The sequence below is a fragment of the Lagenorhynchus albirostris genome, chromosome 4, assembly GCF_949774975.1.
Source record: "Lagenorhynchus albirostris chromosome 4, mLagAlb1.1, whole genome shotgun sequence".
Classification (NCBI taxonomy): domain Eukaryota; kingdom Metazoa; phylum Chordata; class Mammalia; order Artiodactyla; family Delphinidae; genus Lagenorhynchus; species Lagenorhynchus albirostris.
In genome coordinates, this window is record NC_083098.1 from 118,008,460 (window position 1) to 118,020,833 (window position 12,374).

At 39.6% G+C, this 12,374-nt stretch overlaps 1 long non-coding RNA gene across 1 annotated transcript in view; it reads right to left on the bottom strand.

Annotated features, from left to right (window-relative positions):
- Positions 1 to 1,189: 1,189 nt before the first annotated feature.
- The window catches only part of LOC132519979 (uncharacterized), a 93,429-nt gene continuing 82,244 nt past the window's right edge, over positions 1,190 to 12,374 (bottom strand). The window contains exon 3 of the long non-coding RNA XR_009540398.1: positions 1,190 to 1,606. This is a non-coding gene — a long non-coding RNA (uncharacterized LOC132519979). The remainder of the gene's footprint in view (positions 1,607 to 12,374) is intronic.

Below are 12,374 nucleotides of genomic sequence, written 5' to 3' on the forward strand. Positions count from 1 at the left end.
GCCTCCGTTCATAATCCAGCTCGGCCATTTGATAGCTGTGTGATTTGGGGTAAATTACTCGACTCTTCTGTAGCTCAGTTTTCTCATGAGTAGAACAAAGATAATAATACTTACCCATAAAACCTTTTGCAGTGAATAAATGGGATGGGATATGTAAAGCATTACAATGCCTGGTAGATACTATGTGCAATATAAATTTTAGATTTTATGGGTGCTATTATTATTATTACTTTAAAAGTGTCAAAATCTGCTGATCCACAGATGCTGAAGGGCCAGAAAATGTACCTTCTTATACCATGGGGCACCTGTACATCCCAATCATGATTTTAGTCCTATCCGGTTTGTCAGAATAGAATACCAACAGGGCAACCTTTCAGCTATTGAATGATTTGAAGAATTCCTTTCCCCAGGCCACCATGGATGTGTTTTATGTCATTTTAGATTAGTTTTGCATGTTCTAGAACTTCACACAAATAGAAGCATAAGGTATGTATTCTTATGTGCCTAGCTTCCTTTGCCCAACATAATGTTTTCGAGATTTATCCATAGTGTTTATATAATGCTATTTGTTCATTTTTATTGCAGAGTAATATTGCATTGTATACAACAACTTGTTCATTTATTCACATGTTGGTGGACCTTTGAAGTGTTTCCAGTTTTTGTTATATACATGAAACATCTATAAATATTCATATGCAAGTTTTTTATTTTTTATATTTCAAAAACCATAAGTAATACTCTTTTCACTTAGAGATGGCTACAATACTTTTCACGAAAAAGAAGAACAAAAGGAGGACTGGGATATATCAGATACAGAAATATATTATAAAGGTATAAGAATCAACACAGTTTGGCATTGCAGCAGGGACAGAAATTAAACCAAAGAAACAGAAAAAGAGAATAGAAACAAACCCACACATAGGCATTAATATGGAAAAGAAATGACATTAAAGAGCAGTGAGGAAAAGATGGGCTTTTCAATCAATTATGCTGGGACAATTGTGTATTCACACAGAAAAAAAATAAACTTGAATCCTTTCTTCATAGAATAACCAAAAATTAAAAGGAGATGGCTTATAAGCTAAGTATAAAAGGTAATAATATAAAGCATTTAGAAGATAATATAGGAGAATATCTTCATGACCTTAGGTTAAGGCAGGGTTTTTTAAATAAGACACATATAGCACTACCCATAGAAGAAACGATTGATAAACTGGAATACATTGTTAAGAACTTCAGTTTATTAAAAAAGAAAACACATCTTAAGATGAGTGAAAAGACAAGATGCATAATGGGAAAAGATATTTGCAAACACTATTTTATTATTTCACAGTCTCTGTGGAACAGGACTTTGGGAATGACTTAGCTGGGTGGCTCTTGCATGAAGTTGTGGTCAAGACGTCAGCTGGGGCTGTGATCATCTGAAGCCTGACTGGGGCAGGAGAATCTTCTTCCAAGATGGCTTATTCACATGCCTGTCGGCAAGAAATTTTTTTTTCCCTGCCTCTTGTCAGGAGACCTCAGTTTTTTACCACTTGGGTCTCTCTAAAGGGCTGCTTGAGTGTTCTTATGACATGGCAACTGGCTTCCCCACAGAGCAGGTGATCTAAGAGAAAGGGTAAAGAAGAAAACTTAATGCCTCCTATGACCTAGTCTTGGAAGTCACACACTGTCCTTTCCATCATATCTATTCATTAGAAGTCAATCCCTAAATCCAGCCCCTACTCAAGGAGAGGAGAATTAAGCCCTACCTATTAAAGGAAGACCTATCAAAGAATTTGTGAACCTATTTTAAAACCACCAGAGCTACATTCCTACTTCATACAGGATATATATACATGATCAACTTTGCTAGATAATGCCAAATTACTCTCCAAAGCTACTGTATCAATTTAAACACCACCGTCAACACATAACAGTTTCCCTTTTTCCATATCCTCACCAAAATGGGCACTGTAAAACTTTTTATTATTTGCTTATCTTCCCATATTCTCATAGATATATGTTAGTTGACATTTTAGCAAGATGAGCAAAATTTACTCAATTACAGCATTTATTACATTGCATTGAGCAAAGACCAGAAGATGATGATGGAGTGAGACATGTGGATAATGTAAATATCTGGGGGGAGAGTACTGCAGAAAATGTGGGAACAGGCTAAGGCCCTAAAGAGGGTATATACCCAGGCTGTGTGAGGAAAAGCAAGGAGGTCACTGCAGTAGAAATTAGGTAAGCAAGGGGAAGCAAGGAGGGATGCTGTTAGAGGGACGACAGGGTGGAGGGTCGATCATAAAGGACCTTCTAGACCTTCATAGAAAGTTGTATTGGACAATAGAGATACATATTTGGGAGCCATCAGCATACAAATCAGTGGTTCTCAACCTTGCACACTGAAATCACCTGGACTGTCTGGAGCCTTGAGTCTCACTGTCATTTGAATTTCATGGCTCTACTACGTGTTCCCTCAGGGCCTCTTCCTCTCCACGTAGTCTCTTGGTATGGTCTTTTCACATGGTCTCTCCAGCAGGGTAGCTGGGCTTCTTCTCAAAGAGTGGTGTCATTTCCACCACATGTTAGTGGTTAAAGCAAGTCACATAGCCAACACTATTTCGGGCAGGGGACAAGGTGTGGGGCGCTACACAAAGGCATGAATACTGGAGGCATGATTCACTTGGGGGCCATCAGTATAACAGACTACCACATAAGGAAAGTATAGACACTAGAGGTATGAGAGCCAATGAAATGATGCTAAGATGAATGGACTGTAGATCCCAGTAGAAGATTTATTGGAATTGGTCTATTCAAAACAGTGAGAGGGAAAATTAGCAGGTGGAAACTGAGGAGGGGAATACTTGATATTTCCACAAGGAAAGTATTAAAGTTATTGGTGATGGTAATGTCTGGGGCAATGTTTCTCAATCCTGGTGTCACATTAGAAATAATGATGCTCAGGTAATATCCCAGGAGATTTTGATGTAATTATGCTGGAGGAGGACTGTCATTGGTATTGCTTAAAAGCTCCCCAGCCAGTTCTAATTGAGAGCTAATTCTAATTCTAATCGAGGACTACTGATCTAGAATATGACCTTGGAGGCAAGTGGCTGAGGTAAGCTGTACAACAAAATAATTAGGTTGAAAAAAAAAAACTGAAACACCTGCTTTTTGGAATGATCATCTACATGGACATTGAAATAATTAGAAAAATTTCAAAAGAGTAGTGATACAGAGTGGTGAGCCCAGGGATAAAATATTCAAGGAAAGAAGATGAGTAACTCCAGGTTTTCAGTTTATGGAAGAGGGATGGTAACACTGGCATAAATGGGGAAATATGGCCAAAAAAAAGAAAGTATTCGTATGGAAAACGTTTATAGTTTTAGAAAAAATAATATATAGTATCACTTAAACAATTGGATATCCACATGCAAAAGAATAAAATTGGACCCTCCTTCACATTATATTATAAAAATTAACCTAAAATTATTAAAGCCTTAAATCTATAAAGTCTTTAGAAGGACCATAGGGGTAAATCTTCATGACTGGTTTGGACAATGATTTCTTAGATACAACATCAACTGCACAAGCAACAAAAGAAAAAATAGGTAAATTGGGCTTCATCAAAATTTAAAACTTTTGTGTTTCAAAGATCAAGAATGTGAAAACAAACCACAAAATGGTAGAAAATATTTGAAAATCGTATATTTGATGAGGGACTTGCATTTAGAAAATACAAAGAACTCTTACACGGCAATGATAAAAAGACAGCCCAATTTTTAAATGGGCAAAGGATCTGAATAGACATTTTTCCAAAGAAGATACACAAGTGGCCAATAAGTACATGAAAAAATACACAACATCATTAACCATCAGGGAAGCATGAATCAAAACTGTAACAAGATATCACTTCACACTCACTAGGATGGCTATAATAAAAAGACTGATAATAACAAGTGTTATTAAAGATGTGGAGAGGAACTTCCCTGGTGGTCCAGTGGTTAAGACTTCACCTTCCAACGCAGGGGGTGCAGGTTCGATCCCTGGGTGGGGAGCTAAGATCCCACATGCCTTGCGGCCAAAAAACCAAAACCAAAAACAAAACAGAAGCAATATTGTAACAAATTCAATAAAGACTTTAAAAATCGTCCACATCAAAAAAAAAATCTTAAAAAAGAAAAAAGAAGATGTGGAGAAATTGGAACCTTCATTCACTGCTAATGGAAATGCCAAACAGTACAGACTTTGGAAGATTCTGGCAGTTCTTTAAAAAGTTAAACATAGAGTAACCATATAACCCAGGGATTCCACTCCTAGGTATATCTGCAAAGGAACTGAAAACATACATCTACCCAAAAACTTGTACACATATGTTTATAGCAGCATTATTCAGAATGGCCAATAAGTGGAAACAACACAAATCCCTACCAACTGATCGATGAATAAACAAAATATGGTATATCCATACAATGGACTATTATTCATCTATAAAAGGAATGAAGTACTTGATACGTGCTACAATGTGGATGAACCTTAAAAACATTATGCTAAGTGAAAGAAGCCAGTCACAAAAGACCACATATTGTATGATTCCATTCTTACAATATACCCAAAATAGGCAAATCTGTATATAGAGAGAGTAGATTAGTGATTGTCTAGGCTTGGGGGTAATGGAGGGGATGGGAGATGACTGCTAAAGGGTACAAAGTTTGTTTTGAGGGTGATAAAAACGTTCTGAAATTGTAGTTATGGTTGCACAACCCTGTGAATATACTAAAAATCACTGAATAGTATGCTTTAAGTGCGTGAACTTTATGATATGTGAACTATATCTCAATAAAGCTATTAAAAAAGATGCAATATAGGGACTTCCCTGGTGGTCCAGTGGTAAAGAATCCACCTTACAATGCAGGGGACGTGGGTTCCATCCCTGGTCGGGGAACTAAGATCCCACATGCCACAACTACTGAGCTCACGCGCCTCGAGAGAGCCCGCGTGCCACAAAATACAGAGCCCACGTGCTCTGGAGCCCGCACACCACAACTACGGAGAGAAAAAACCCACATGCTGCAACTAGAGAGAAGCCCACATACCACAACTAGAGAGAAGCCCGCGCACGGCAACAAAGACCCGACACAGCCATAAATAAATAAGACGCAATATATTGTTTAAAATTCAAAGGTAATCAGAGTATATAAAACTTGGCTATGTTTTGGCAGTTTCTCAAAAAGTTAAATATAGAATTATCATACAACACAATAATTCCACTCCTAGGTATATACTGAAGGAAAATGAAAACATATATCCACACAGAAACTTGTACATGAATGTTACTGCATATTTATAATAGTCAAAAAGGAGAAACAACTCAAAGACTCATTAGCTGATGGACAAATCATGATATATACAGTAGAATATTATTCAGCCATGAAAAGGAACCAAGTACTGATAAATGCTACAACTTGGATGAACCTCAAAAACATCACGGTAAGTGAAAAAAGCCAAACACAAAAGGTCACATATTGCATGACTCCTTTTATATGATATATCCAGAAAAGGCAAATCCGTAGAGAACAAAAGCAGATTAGTTACCAGGAGATGTGGGGGGAGGGAAGATGGGCAGTGATTACTAATGGGCAGAGGGGTTTTTCTCCAGGGTGATGAAAAAGTTTGGAAACTGGAGAGAGGTGGTCATTGCACAACATTGTGAATACACGAAATGACACTGAACTGTATACTTTAAAATGGTTAATTGTATGTTATGTGAATTTTACCTCAACTTTTAAAAATAGAAAAAAAACTTGATTATTAACCTCTTTCCATTAAACCAAGTATTCAACAAAACGAGAACTTTAAAATCATCAGGGTTTAGCATCTCATTCATACAACATATCTACCACAGACATGTATAAAAATTGAAATATACTATTACAGTTAGAGTTTATAGTTTTTTAGGAGAAAAAAATTTTTTTAACAAATTTTGTTCAGATCTCCCAACATAAGGTGTTTGACATGTTATTTCAACATCTGTAAGAATTATTATTAAAAGCGAAAGTGCTTGTTTGTGAAAAGCAATAACAAGTTTTCCTCAAGCATGTTGACATTGCAAAGAATATCTGAGGTGTCACTTTTTGAGATGTCATTTACTATAATGAACAAGGGATATTTAGCTCATTGCTAACAGATGGACATGCTCTTACTCTTGTCACTAATATGTTTGGATCTAAGACACGTATTTAAGTAAATTCCTAGAAGTTAGTATTCGATGAAAATCGTTGCAAGTGGATAGAGTGTGGCATCAGGAGGGGGTCTGGCAGTGGGCTGTGGGCAAAGATCCAGGTGGGCTGGTTATTTTAATCACCTCATGTATTAAGTTTTCCAGGCCACCCATTATATAGGCATCTATTACACATCTCACACCTGAATAGGAACTTTCTCTGATTGGGGACTCCAGGTCTTACAACAAGACTGATGTGAAGTACAGTTTTGTCAAGGAATTGGCTATCTCATGTTATCATAACAACAAATACAATTCAGGGAACCTTACACAACCTCAGCTTCATGAAGTTCCTAGAATGATTGATTGTTTCTTTTCAGTAAACTTTTTTTATCACCTTACGAATACTTTTTTAATGACAACAGATGGTGAATTTATACAAATTACAGGCTAGAATATAGTGAATACAAAACCTATCTAGATAACAGTTAGAAAAGTATCACTTACAAAAGTAAATCTGATTCAAATGGCTAAAAAACTCAAGCCCCACATTTTGATAATTATATGCACCTTTCAATGTGGCGCATCTAAACCCTGCCCCTTAGTCAGGGAACTATTCAAGACTACAAAATATTCAGTGACCCTAGTGATCAGCAACCTGCTTTGAGTCCTACAATCGAGCACCACAAGGTCTTGTTGGGGACCCAACCTCACAGTCAAAGTCTGTCCACACACACGTACACACAACCTACCCGTTGGCCCCTCTCTGGGGCCTGGAAATGCACACCCCAATGGCAAGAGAGGCCCTTTGGAGAAGGGGTCCGAAGAAGCAGCTTGTGGAGGCCTGGGAAATGGGCTTTGGCATCATTTGGTAGGGAATTCCACTGCTCAGTAACCTGAGCATGGCTGGGGGGACGGGGGCTCGGGGGCTTGGGGAGAGAGTACAGAGGCAGCACTAGGTGGTACATGCCCTTGCCCTGGTGGACCTTCACTCTGTGGGGAGGGGACTAGCTAGAGAAGGATATAAACAGGGGCTCTCAAAAGGTGAGGCCCGGAGGATAAGAAGAGTACTGCCTCAGGCTAATGTTCAGCACGCTTTGTAGAGCTTTCTTTTTTTTTTTTTTTAATTTATTATCTGTTTATTCTGGCTGTGCCAGGTCTTAGTTGCAGCATGTGGACTCTTCGTTGAGGCCTGCGGACTCTTAGCCGCAGCATGCAAACTCTTAGTTGTGGCATGCATGCGGGATCTAGTTCCCCGACCAGGGATGGAGCCCAGACAGCCTGCATTGGGAGCACAGACACTTACTCACTGGACCACCAGGCAAGTCCAACTTTGTAGAGCTTTAGCAGTTCCATTAACCACAAATTCAAGAACCATTTCACTTAAGATTAGCCTTATCCGAGCGCGTTCAAGGAAAGGAAGTTACAAGCGTTAGAAAGTCAAGTCACCAACCTCTCCCAGGGCAAAGGGTGTGTGTGTCTCATGGGGTTTCTGACCAGATGTTTCGGAGTTACTACTCTTGTCTCTTTAAAGCCTAGAGCACTGCTCAGCTGTTTCCCCAGAAAGGTCACGTAGCTAATGTTGGGTGCAGGGGAGGTAGGACCTGGGGAGAGTCCCTGCCAAGGGGCAGTGGGTGAATCCAAGGTCTCCATCTTTTCTCCAATCCTAACCCACTTATTGACCTGTTCCTCCTCGTTGCTGTCCCCTCCTATTCATGGCAAATGCCCTCAGGGTAAAAGATGTATCCGTTCACCACTGTGTGCTTTTATACTCTCCCTGTTCTCTCAAAGCAATTCCTCACTCTCTTATTAGGTCTCTGATGTTCTTTATAAGATGTTTTCTATATTTTGTCCACATGTTGTAGTTGATTTTACAAGAAACTTGGGCTGAATTACAGTCGACTATCACTGACAGTGGAAATCCCAAAATGGCTTTCAGATACTTGTTTTTTAGGCAAATTGTGTTTCAGCAAAGGGACCCCGTGTACAGCTTCAAGTTTCCCTGGACTAGCTTTGAGCATGCATTCTTTAACAAACACTTGTTAAACCAGCACTGAGTGTTGCACTATTTAAAGCACTATAGAAAACCATGGAGAAGATACAAAACTGAAAAAGATGCAAGTCGTGCTATCAACAGAATATCGTCTTGAGGGGGAGTCAGACATGTGTGTAAATAATAAAGGAATGAAGGAGGAGGGCAGAGTACGGAAAATGAACTGAGTCTGAAAGGAACAAGCCTTGAGATGACAAATTGGAACAGAAATGTCGTGTTTTGGGAAGACTATAAATCAAAGGTCTCAAAATGGTAGGCCACAGACTGAATTCAGCCCACAATCGTGTTTTGTTTGGCTCACACAGCGTTTTAAAAATAGGAGATTTCCCATTTAAAAAAAAAAATCTGGATTTCCATCTTCTGAAAACTCAGAAGATCTGGCAACCGTTCTCATTGCCAACTGGCAACCATCAGCTGGGGCAAAGTAGACACCGCCTCCCTGGGGAGAGCTTAATTTCTCCCTTTGGCTACTTTGCCCATCAGTCCCCCACCATCATCCTTCACACCCTGCATGTTTCACTTTCTCAATCTAATGAAAAATGGCCTATAAATGCGGCTTTCAGCCCTTCTCCTTGGAATCAGTGAATTTTTGGCCTTCAAATCCACACCCCCTACATACACACACACACACACACACACACACACACACACACACACACACACTTTATCCCTATTTTTCTCTCTAAAAAATCTAGACAATAAGGCCTTACCACCACCACTTTCGGTCATTTAAATAAATGTCCTTTCTGTAGGTATGTAGGTTTATGATCTCTGTGTATTGATCCTGTCCCCACAGAGATGAAGAAATGGGGTATTTAAAGATCTGCCACTCTTTGTTCTCCCCCAAAGAGAAAAACATCAGGCTCTATCTGTCATAGACTATGGGGGAAAGAAAAGAAGAGAATACAGCTCTCACTGGAGAATGATCAAAGGGAAACGGACACTGAATGTGGGAGTGGGGAGAGTTGAAGGCTGGCAGCACAGAGAGAGGGAGGGTTACCCTAAGGGGCTCCATTCGAGTGTACAGGAGCTGTATTGTGCTGATGTCTTTGCCAACATTACCTGATGGCCCAGGCTTCCCTGAGAAAGATCTCCCACTGCCTCCCTTCCCTTCTGAGTGCTTTCTGTGGATGTGCGGGGCGGTGGTGAGGATGACCTCTTTTTGGTAGGAGCTGAGCTAAGGAAGACTTGCAGGTACATTCACTGAGATTTCAAAGCATTTTTATGTCTGATGGTTAAATATAGTTGACACAATAAAACCGCATACAGTCTGAAGTCAGACTAACCTGGCCTTGAGCCCTGGCTCTGCCCCTCCTCACTCTGCACCTTTTCCTCTTAAGTTTCAGGATAGCTGTGAGAATTAAGACAATATATATGCAAATTGCTGAGGACAGTGCCTCGTATACAACAAGCACTCAATAATTGCTAGCTTTTATTATTGCTTCACTTTACCTAGGATCCATAAACCAGTAAGAATGTTATTTGGGGACTTTGCCAGTCTTAACTATAACCCTGCATCAATAAGAAACCAAGAATGAAATGAGTAGATAAAAGCTGGTATACTTGTTACATCATGCTTTACATGTGGAAGTCAGAGCATAGTTTGAAAAACGGGGAAATTTGCAAGTATAGGGTATGACCATGTGATAACTGATTTATAAATAAAATGGTAAGTCATGTCGTTCTCTTTCTCAGTCTTCTGCATAAACTGTAAAATGTTGGCTAGGCCTCAAGCATGGGCAAGAGAACTTTAAGCACACTCAGGGTTCGGCTGGCCATTCCAAGCTACTGTGTGATACTCTGTTCATACCTCGACAGTCGGCTTTTTGAACCTGGCATTTCATCCTGTCCCTGCCTCTGGTCTTATTCATTTGAAACCTATATCTGTGTCTATTCTGACTCAAGCTTAGATCTCCTCAGATTTTTTCAATATTAATGGTGAGTCTATATTATTATTTATGATGACTTCAGGCTTTATCCAAATGCTAATTTATTCCCCTAAGTCATGACAGACTGGATGCACTGACCACAGCACTCTCCCCAATTTTCTTTCTGTTTGAAGCTCTCCATCACCCTTCCTTCCTAAAGTTCTTCCCTTAGGGCTTGAGTTCCCAAGCTTCCATGGGGCCTATACTTACCTGAGGACAAGGGTAAATTTCTTATGGAAGGTTAACATGCATCCAAAAATGGAAAACTGCACAAATCATAAGTGTACATCTCCATAAATGCTCACAAAGTGAACACAGCTGGGTACCTGTGCCCCGATTAAGAAACAGCCACAATTCCCTCTGCCGTTCCCCAGGAGAGAACTGCAACCTAATAGTTTAGACTGACTTGCTTCTTTTTAACTTTCTATAAATGGAATCAAACAGTACAGACTTGTCTTTCCGCTGACTGCTTCGCTCAATGCTATGTTTGTCAGATTCATTCATATTGTTACACGTGGTATCCATATTTATTCCTGTTACCATATGTATTTCTTTGCTTGAATGTAACACAATTTATTTATCCACTTTCCAACTGATGCATATTTAGGTTGGATCCAGTTTTTTGGCTATTACAGGTATAGTTTCTATTATATACTTCCCCGAGTCTTTAGGTGAATTTCTGTACATTTCTGTTGCGCAGGTATCTAGGAGATGGCTGGTTCCTATGCTTTGCAAGTGTTCAGCTTTAAAAGATACTGCTGCGGGCTTCCCTGGTGGCGCAGTGGTTGAGAGTCCGCCTGCCGATGCAGGGGACACGGGTTTGTGCCCAGGTCCGGGAGGATCCCACATGCCACGGAGGGGCTGGGCCCGTGAGCCATGGCCGCTGAGCCTGCGCATCCAGAGCCTGTGCTCCGCAATGGGAGAGGCCACAGCAGTGAGAGGCCCGCGTACCTCAAAAAAAAAAAAAAAAAGATACTGCTACACCATTTTCAATGTGGTCACAACAACTGACACTCCCACCATCTGTGTATGGGAGGTCCAGGTGCTCTGCTTCCTCCCCAACTCTTGGTGTTGCAAAGCCCTTCTTAATCCCCTCTTAATTTGTGGTGCATAACCCACCCACCTCCCACTCCACTGAGACAATTTTCCGCTTCCCATTCCACCCTCTATCCCTGCACTCCCAGTAGCCCCATCTTAGCAGCTTCACTGTACTAATTAGTATTTACATTAAAACTAAATTCACCCTTCTATTTCCGGTACTACCTTATATGCACTATCAGTAAAGAAATGACATTACACACCACATAATCTTCTTAGACTTTCCATATTTAACTTTTCCTAACTTGGAGCTGGTTGATTAAACAGTCACAGACATGTATGTACATCTGGTGCCAGTGCTGTGAATGTGCAAATTTTATAAACCTTCTATTTCAAAAGTATTGCTGTGTTCGATCCTAAAATATAAAGAACGCTTTTAAATGATTAAAAATAAAGTGGATGGGAAGGAAATAGCAATATTAGACTTACTGCTTTACAACAAGAAGTATGACTTCGATACCATACTACTGGAGGTATAGAGTGAAGGATTAAAGCTTAATGCAAGTGCGTGATATCAAGTCCCTCTAAGATCTGCTTCTTATTAAACTTAACCAAAAGAAACTTCACTCACATCCTTCTTCTTAAATGTAGTTCCTTTTACTAGAAAAGAGATCACGTCAATTCTTACGTATTCAATTTGTCTGAAGCATTTCTCAGTGCTAAATTCAACTTTTTCCAAAAGCAAAGGAAAGATAAGACACTTCAAAGAAAACACTTCAGGTAAGACTTTTTTTTTTCCAATCCCCCCCTTCGTGTTCACTTATTCTTCTTTATTTAAATGTTTGAGCACCTATTTAATACAAGCAGAAGTATGAGGACTAAAGTAAAGGCTTAAAGCATGCCTGGTTTCACATAACATATGGCTTATAAGACAGAAGTAGTAGATACTCAAAAAGAAAACTTTTATTTGTAACCCCTGACTTTTTTCTATTGATATATATATCAGTAGAAAGAAAAACACCTTTAGTTTTCTCTCTCTTCTGGATAAAGGACTTTATTGTTCACTTGAACTACAGCAAAGTAATTGCAAGTTTTCTTCCAGAAATAATTTCTCCCTTGATTAAGAGATTTCCATCTACTAGTTTGT